Source organism: Triticum dicoccoides, chromosome 5A, assembly GCF_002162155.2.
Source record: "Triticum dicoccoides isolate Atlit2015 ecotype Zavitan chromosome 5A, WEW_v2.0, whole genome shotgun sequence".
In the NCBI taxonomy this organism is placed as follows: domain Eukaryota; kingdom Viridiplantae; phylum Streptophyta; class Magnoliopsida; order Poales; family Poaceae; genus Triticum; species Triticum dicoccoides.
This window is the reverse complement of record NC_041388.1, coordinates 610,001,924-610,010,406: the sequence shown is the minus strand read 5'-3', so window position 1 is coordinate 610,010,406 and position 8,483 is coordinate 610,001,924.

Here is an 8,483-nt window from a genome sequence, read left to right as displayed (position 1 = left end):
GGCGGATCTTCCTCCGGCGCGCGGCCCTCTTGATGGGTGCGCGGTGTCCATGGTGGTGGCCGGTGTCGCGGCCGCGTAGCGTCTCAGATCGACAGCGACCAAAGCGCGATCTAGGCATGTGTGGGCTGCGGCTCGGCGGGGCTTTGGTTGTTGGGCTTGCTCACGGCGGAGTGTGGGTTTCGAGGCAGCGGCCCCGGGTCTCTTCTGCAGCGACAGCGGACATGGTGGCTGCGTGGGTAGCGCCATGGACAGATCTTGGGGTCGATTGTGCTGGCCCGGACGGGCCTGCTGCGAGACGGTTTCTAGATGGCGGTGCAGTTTCCCGATGGCAATCCTCATTGTGGTGGTGGTTAACTGATGCGTCGATCCAGCCTGTTGCGGCGCCCTTCGCACGGTCGACGCCACACGGCTAGTGACCACACTGTCTGACCAGGAGTTATGGTGATGATGATCTGTTTTTCGTGTCCCGGTTTCGGCCATGTTGGCTCCTGGGCTGAAGACCTATGCAGGGCTCTCTCCGATGAGATTGTGGTGGCCATCGAAAGGTCTTTGTGAGGGCTTCTCCCTTCAGATCTAGTGGTTTACTTCGATGGTGATATGCAAACTATGGAAGACGACTTGACGCAAAGGGATGGTGGTGAAGTGGCGTTGGTGCATATCGCATTTTGTTGCAGGGATCGCAGAAAAGTGGTGGCGACAACACATGTGTGACGTTGATGGTCATGCTACTCGAGCTTTTCGGTCTTGAGCTCCGGGGTGAAAGCCTGGGTCTGACCCAAGTTGGTTATACCTGGCAATGGCGATATTATGTCGTTACCTTGTTGAAGACATTGCTCGGTTTTGCTCAGACTGATTTTTCAGGGTGAAAACCTAGATTCTTCCCTTTGGTGATTGGATCCGGTGACGGTGACGCTTGAGCGTTGCTCCCTTCTTAAAGGCGTTGCTGTTGAAGAACTTCGTCGTCCGTGTGGTGTTATTAAACAGTGGTGCGGATACGGTCCTTGCTATAGCTTGCTACTTGTAGATCTGATTGCTTTAGGATTTTTTTTCATCGTCTACGCATAGCTTTGGTCTTATATGACTTTGCTATTTGTTGGCGTTTTTTTATGTGCGTTGGTGTTGGCTGTGTGCGTCCTAACTATGCAGAGGCTGGATGTATGCTCATTGTGTTTGTATCCTCTTGATGCTCCTTTATGAGCTAATAAAATCTATCCTTTGTCAAAAAAAATGAGTCTGTAGGCTGAATCCCATAGGATTCAGCCCGTAAGTGTAGCATTTTAAGTGAAGCATGCCCAGAACGAAAATGCTTGCAATTGCGCGTGCCATCGGACGGCATGCTAACCATCGGCTATCTAGATGCCATGAATAGAAACAACGAATCCAAGCGCTGACCAACAATAGCCCGCACAGCTCCACAAACATCCCTACCCTGATAGTGGAGTCCAACAAGGAGTGAAGCCTGACAGAACCGGGATAAAAATAAAAAACAAGAGATTGATCATATCTGCAAGTTATATGCACCTATTATTGTTCTAAACTGCAGAGTTGATGTTGGTAGGCTTGTCAGAAGCAAGGCAAAAATAAAAACAAGAGAGGCGGGTGGCAGCGCGCCAAGCTTCCAAAGTCTCAAGTCGCATATCAATCGCGTACAATCCGCGAATATTCACGCGAGCGCGCGCTATATGTGCATGTGTGTTAGTTGTCTCTCAATGCATGTGCTCTACTACTCAAGAAAAGATGGATGCCATCCCTGTTGGGGAACGTTGCAGAAAATAAAAAAATTCTACGCTTCACCAAGATCAATCTATGGAGTCATCTAGCAACGAGGGAGAGGAGTGCATCTACATACCCTTGTAGATCGCGAGCGGAAGCGTTCAAGAGAACGGGGATGATGGAGTCGTACTCGTCGTGATCCAAATCACCGATGACCAAGTGCTGAACGGACGGCACCTCCGCGTTCAACACACGTACGGTTAGGGAAGACGTCTCCTCCTTCTTGATCCAGCAAGGGGAAGGAGAGGTTGATGGAGATCCAGCAGCACGAGGGCGTGGTGGTGGATGCAGCGAGGATCTCGGCAGGGCTTCGCCAAACTCAGCGAGAGAGAGAGGTGTTACGGGAGGGAGAGGGAGGCGCCAAGGCTTGGGGTCGGCTGCCCTCCCTCCCCCCTCTTTATATAGGCCCCTAGGGGGGGCGCCGGCCCTAGGAGATGCATCTCCTGGGGGGGCGGCGGCCAAGGGGGGTGGCTTGCCCCCCAAGCCAAGTGGGGCGCCCCCACCCCTAGGGTTTCCCAACCCTAGGCGCAGGGGAGGCCCAAGGGGGGGCGCACCAGCCCACCAGGGGCTGGTTCCCCTCCCACTTCAGCCCATGGGGCCCTCCGGGATAGGTGGCCCCACCCGGTGGACCCCCAGGACCCTTTCGGTGGTCCCGGTACAATACCGATTACCCCCGAAACCTTCCTGATGGCCGAAACTTGACTTCCTATATATATAAATCTTTACCTCCGGACTATTCCGGAACTCCTCGTGACGTCCGGGATCTCATCCGGGACTCCGAACAACTTTCGGGTTACTGCATACTAATATCTCTACAACCCTGGCGTCAACGAACCTTAAGTATGTAGACCCTACGTGTTCGGGAGACATGCAGACATGACCGAGACGACTCTCCGGTCAATAACCAACAGCGGGATCTGGATACCCATGTTGGCTCCCACATGCTCCTCGATGATCTCATCGGATGAACCACGATGTCGAGGATTCAAGTAATCCCATATACAATTCCCTTTGTCAATCGGTACGTTACTTGCCCAAGATTCGATCGTCGGTATCCCAATACCTTGTTCAATCTCATTACCGGCAAGTCACTTTACTCGTACCGTAATGCATGATCCCGTGACCAAACACTTGGTCACACTGAGCTCATTATGATGATGCATTACCGAGTGGGCCCAGAGATACCTCTCCATCATACGGAGTGACAAATCCCAGTCTCGATCCGTGTCAACCCAACAGATACTTTCAGGGATACCTGTAGTATACCTTTATAGTCACCCAGCTACGTTGTGATGTTTGGCACACCCAAAGCACTCCTACGGCATCCGGGAGTTACACGATCTCATGGTCTAAGGAAATGATACTTAACATTGAAAAAGCTTTAGCAAACGAACTAAACGATCTTGTGCTAGGCTTAGGATTGGGTCTTGTCCATCACATCATTCTCCTAATGATGTGATCCCGTTATCAATGACATCTAATGTCCATAGTCAGGAAACCATGACTATCTGTTGATCAACTAGCTAGTCAACTAGAGGCTCACTAAGGACATGTTGTGGTCTATGTATTCACACATGTATTACGATTTCCAGATAACACAATTATAGCATGAATAATAGACAATTATCATGAACAAGGAAATATAGTAATAATCATTTTATTATTGCCTCTAGGGCATATTTCCAACAATCCCTTATAAGCTGGTCAAAACCACCTCACCCAGCCGAGGTGGGACAACTTAGCTTCTGGGCAATACCTCTTGCATTGGGCCGTTTCGGATGTTTCTTGTAGCCCACGCCGTGTTTAAAGGTGGCCAAAGCTAGTACTAGTAGCTAGCGGCATTGAGCCCACGTCATTGAGCGACCACCTAGTTAACTACTCCGAAACCCCTCAAAAAAAAGCTAGCTACTCTGCATACGTTTAAAGGTGGGAAAGTTTGATGTCCAAACTAAAACTAACCTAGATGATAGGACGACATGTGCAACACCCAATGCAAATCACTCCAAAGAATTCCAGCTACAAGATAAAGCAGACCAAAGTGAATGTGTTCTCCGCCCAACCGAGTCCAAACTATCTCGTGGATTAACCCGTATCTATACCTATACCTACCCCTACCTACTAATAACGGGAGGTAGTATTCTTGGTTTCGTCCCGCTTTTATTCTTCTTTATCTATATATCTATACCTACTAATAAAATTAGGTAATATTCTTGGTTTCATGTCACTTGACTTCGTCCTACTTTTGCAGTTTTTTTAGGCAAAATCTCGTGAACTTTATTAAGACGCCACAATGTTTACAGTGTCCCGCTTCAGTGATATTCTTTGGTTTTGACTGTACGTGCAAGCGTTACATGCATGATGCTCGGTGTGTACGAGCCTATTTTTCATACATCGCATCTATAAGCCTTCCCTACCTCCCGTCCATAAGTCACCTCACCGACACATTTCCTTTCCGTTTCTGTTTTCTTTGGGAAAAGGAGTTTCTCACGTACACACCTCGCCTATTGTCTTAACCTAACCCACAAGGCCACAGTCGAAAAGAGAAGTGGGCAACTCCACACAAGATCCTTAATGACTTCGACTGCAGCGGCTACCTCGCACCTCGGTGATCACCCACCCCGGCTCCCCCACTTTTCGGGTCTTTGGCCCTAAAAGTGGGCTCCACCATACCTAGAATGACCCCTGCAAGTCGATGAGAAGGACGTGGCGGCCGGCAGTGAGAAGGCAGGTGGCAACGGAAAGAGAGGCAGGGGTGCTCCCCGGCGGAATAGAGGTTGTAAGCTTCCCCTTCTACTCTCACGGCAACCCTATTGATCTTCACGGCAGGCTCTGTACCAGCCTACATATGTCTAGAGCTGATGGACCACGACGTCGGAATTCATACATAACACCGAGTCAATCTACAGAGAAGGAGTCAACTGCATCGCCTGCTCGACGGCAGCATCCACGTGGCTGCAATTCCCTAAGCCATTGACCTCCAGTCTTTAACCATCTCGTGCTTACAACAAAGCAATCTAGGATATCATCGTTGCCGCGTCTCCAAGCACGTCCAGCCTCACTGCGCTCATATTTTAGTTCTTTTTTTCATTTATGTTCTTTTCTTATTGTTGTTCTTTTTACATGTTCGCTTTTGATTTTGGTTATATTTTCAATTATTCAATGGTTTTTTAGTTTTTTAAAATAGCGAATATTTTTACAAATTCGTGAACATTTAATGCAAAACTGGTAAACTTTTATTGCGAAACTGGTGAACTTTTTTTGAATCAGGGGACATTTGTTGAATTAAAAAAACATTTTTAATTGCGGAACAATTTTTGAAATTAATGAACATGTTTTCCGGAAAAAAATTAAATGCATGTACATTATTCATATTCATAAAAAATTGAATCAGAGATATTTTTCATTCACAGGCATTTTTTAATTATTTTGAACACTTTCTACAAATTAATGAATTGTTTCTGAATTCGCAAGCATTTTTTCAAATTCACGAATGCCAACATTATTTTGAATCCTCAAACATTTAATGTTGAGATTTTTTACGAAACTCACAAAACAGATTAAATATGGAACTCTTCTGAAATGCAGAATTATTTCAATAAGAAAAAAGAAGAAAATTAGGCCGAAAATCAAATGAAAAACAAGACGGCCCGCACACGAGGCAGCCCGAAAGGGCGGCGTGGGGAAGGGAGTGCGCGCTGCCGATCGCCTAGGGCACCGAATAAGAAGAGGGCACACTGGCGCTTAAGGGGCCGGACAGGGTTTGGGTCAGGCAGCCTCTGTAAGTAGCCGGCCCAGCCATTTTCGTTCAGTTTTCTTTTCAGTCATTTGTTTGTTTTTCTCTATTTTATTATTATCTTCTTTTAATTCTGTTTATATTTAGAAATATATGAGAAAATATTACAAAAATTAATTCAATTCATTTTTAAAATGTGTTTATGACACATTTAAAATAGGTTCGCTAATTTGGAATATTTGTTCGCGTAATTTGGAAATAATATTTGTACCATTAGAAAAATGTTGTAACTATAGTTCAACATTCATGAGTTTCAAATATATGTTCATGAAATTTTTAGTGAAAAATATCACATGATTTGACAAAACTGTTCTTCATATTTTTTAAACACGTGTTTCTAAAATTTGTTCATGACATTTTGAATAAATGTTTTTACCATGCAGGAAAATGTCCATGCATTTTGAAGCAAATGTCCGTCATATTCAGAAAAATATATAATGTAAACAAATATACTGTTTAAAAAATGATCATGACATTTTATAAAACTTTCATGAGTTAAAAAATATGTTTGTGGAATTTAAATAAATATTATAAGATGTATAAAAAATTATTGGTAGGAGTGAACAAATGGAGACCTTGAAGATTTCCACCCACTTCCGCTGACGCTAGACGAGCTTCTGTCTCACAAAGGGCGAGATATAGCCCTAGCGCGATACAATGTAGACCTTGAAGATTTCCACCCGTAGGAGTGAACCAAACTTAGGTGTAAAGTCTAAACTTGGAGAAGTTCTATTTGAACACCTCTTTGAAACTTTCAAAGTCTCAAATCGATATCAATCATGTAAAAATCATGAATATTCAATCGAGCGCACGCGCTATACGTGCATGTGTGTTAGTTGTCTCATCATGCATGTGCTCTACTACTTAGCAAAAGGTGGATGTCATCCCTTATAAGCTGGTAAAAACCACCTCACTCGGCAGAGGTGGGACTAAACTAAGCTTGTGGACAATACCTCTTGCGTTGGGCCGTTTCGGATGTCTCTTATAGCCCATGCCGTGTAGGTGGCCAAAACTAGTACTACTACCTAGCGACATTGAGCACACGTCATTGAGCAACCACGTAGCTAGCTACTCAGGAACCCCTAAAGAAAAGCTAGCTACTTTGGATACGTTTAAAGGTGGGAAAGTTCGAAGTGCAAACTAAAACTAGTCTAGATGATAGGACGACATGTGCAACACCCAAAGCAAATCACAAATCGATGTGAAGGACCCTACATGTGTCTAGAGCTGATGGACCACGACTTCGGAATTTGTGAAACTACATGCATAACACCGAGTCGATCTATAGAGAAAGCGTCAACTGCGTCGCCTGCACGACGGCAACATCCACGTGGCTGCAACTCCCTAAGCCATTGACCTTCAATCTTTAACCCTCTCGTGCGTAACACAAAGCAATCTAGGATCTCATCATTGTCGCGTCTCCAAACACGCCCAGCTTCACTGCGCTCATATTTTAGTTCTGTTTTTCTCATTTATTTTCTTTTTGTATTGTTGTTCTTTTTTACATGTTCATTTTTATTTTGTTTATATTTTCGATTATTGGATGTTTTCAAAGTGTTTTCAAATAGTGAATCTTTTTTACTAATTTGTGAACGATTGTTGAATTCATGAACATTTTAGAAAAATTGTGACCATTTATTGCGAAACTGGTAACTTTAGTTTTGAATTGGGATCATTTGTTGAATGAAAAAACATTTTTTAACTGGGGAATAATTACTGAAATTTGTGAAAACGTTATGCCGAACATTTTCTAAATGCATGAAGATTATTCATATTCATAAATATTTCTTGAATCAGCTAGTTTTTTTAAAAATGATGATATTTTTCGTTCACGGGCATTTAAAAAACTTTGAACACTTTCTACAAATTAATGATTTTTTTCTGAATTCGCAAGCATTTTTTTCAAATTCATGAATGCCAGCATTATTTTAAACCTCAAACATAATGTTGAGATTTTTTTCGAAATTCTCAAAACATATTAAATATGGAACTCTTCTGAAATTCATAATTATTTCAATAAGAATAAAGAAGAAAATTAGGCCTAAAATCAAAAGAAAAACAAGGCGCCCCGCACATGGGACGGCCCGAAAGGGCGACCAGTGGAAAGGGAGTGCGCGCTGCCGAACGCCTAGCGCGCTGAATAAGAAAGAAGAGGTCGCACTGGCGCTTAAGGGGCCAAACAGGGTTTGCGTCAGGCAGCCTCTGTAAGTGGACCTGCCCACTATCGCGGGTTCGTTTCGTACAGTTTTCTTTTCAGTCATTTGTTCGTTTTTCTCTATTTTATTACAAAAATTAATTCACTTCATTTTTAAAATGTGTTTATGACGTATTTAAAATAGGTTCCCTAATGTGGAATATTTGTTCACGTAATTTCTATATAATATTTGTACCATTAGAAAAATGTTGTAACTGTATTTCAAAATTCTTGAATTTCGAAAATATGTTCATGAAATTTTTGAGTGAAAAAATATCACATGATTTTATAAAACTGTTCTTCATACTTTTTAATCACGTGTTTCTAAGATTTGTTCATGACATTTTGAATAAATGTTTATACCATGCAGAAAAATGTCCACGTATTTCGAAACAACTGTCCATCGTATTCAGAAAAATATAAAATGTAAACAAATATACCATTTAAAAAATGATCAGGACATTTTATAAAATGTTCACGCATTACAAAAAATAAGTTTGTGAAATTTAAATAAAAATTATAAGATGTATAAAAAAATTCTTTGTATAATTGAAAAAAAATTGTACACGGAAAATGTCCGTATTTACATACATCATGTGCATCTGAAAAAAATATCAAACACAAATAGAAATAACAGAAAAAACACGTGGAAGCTTCTAAAACCGGTCTGAACCAGTCCATAGAAGCTTCCGAAAACCGTTCACAAAACTTTACACAAACATG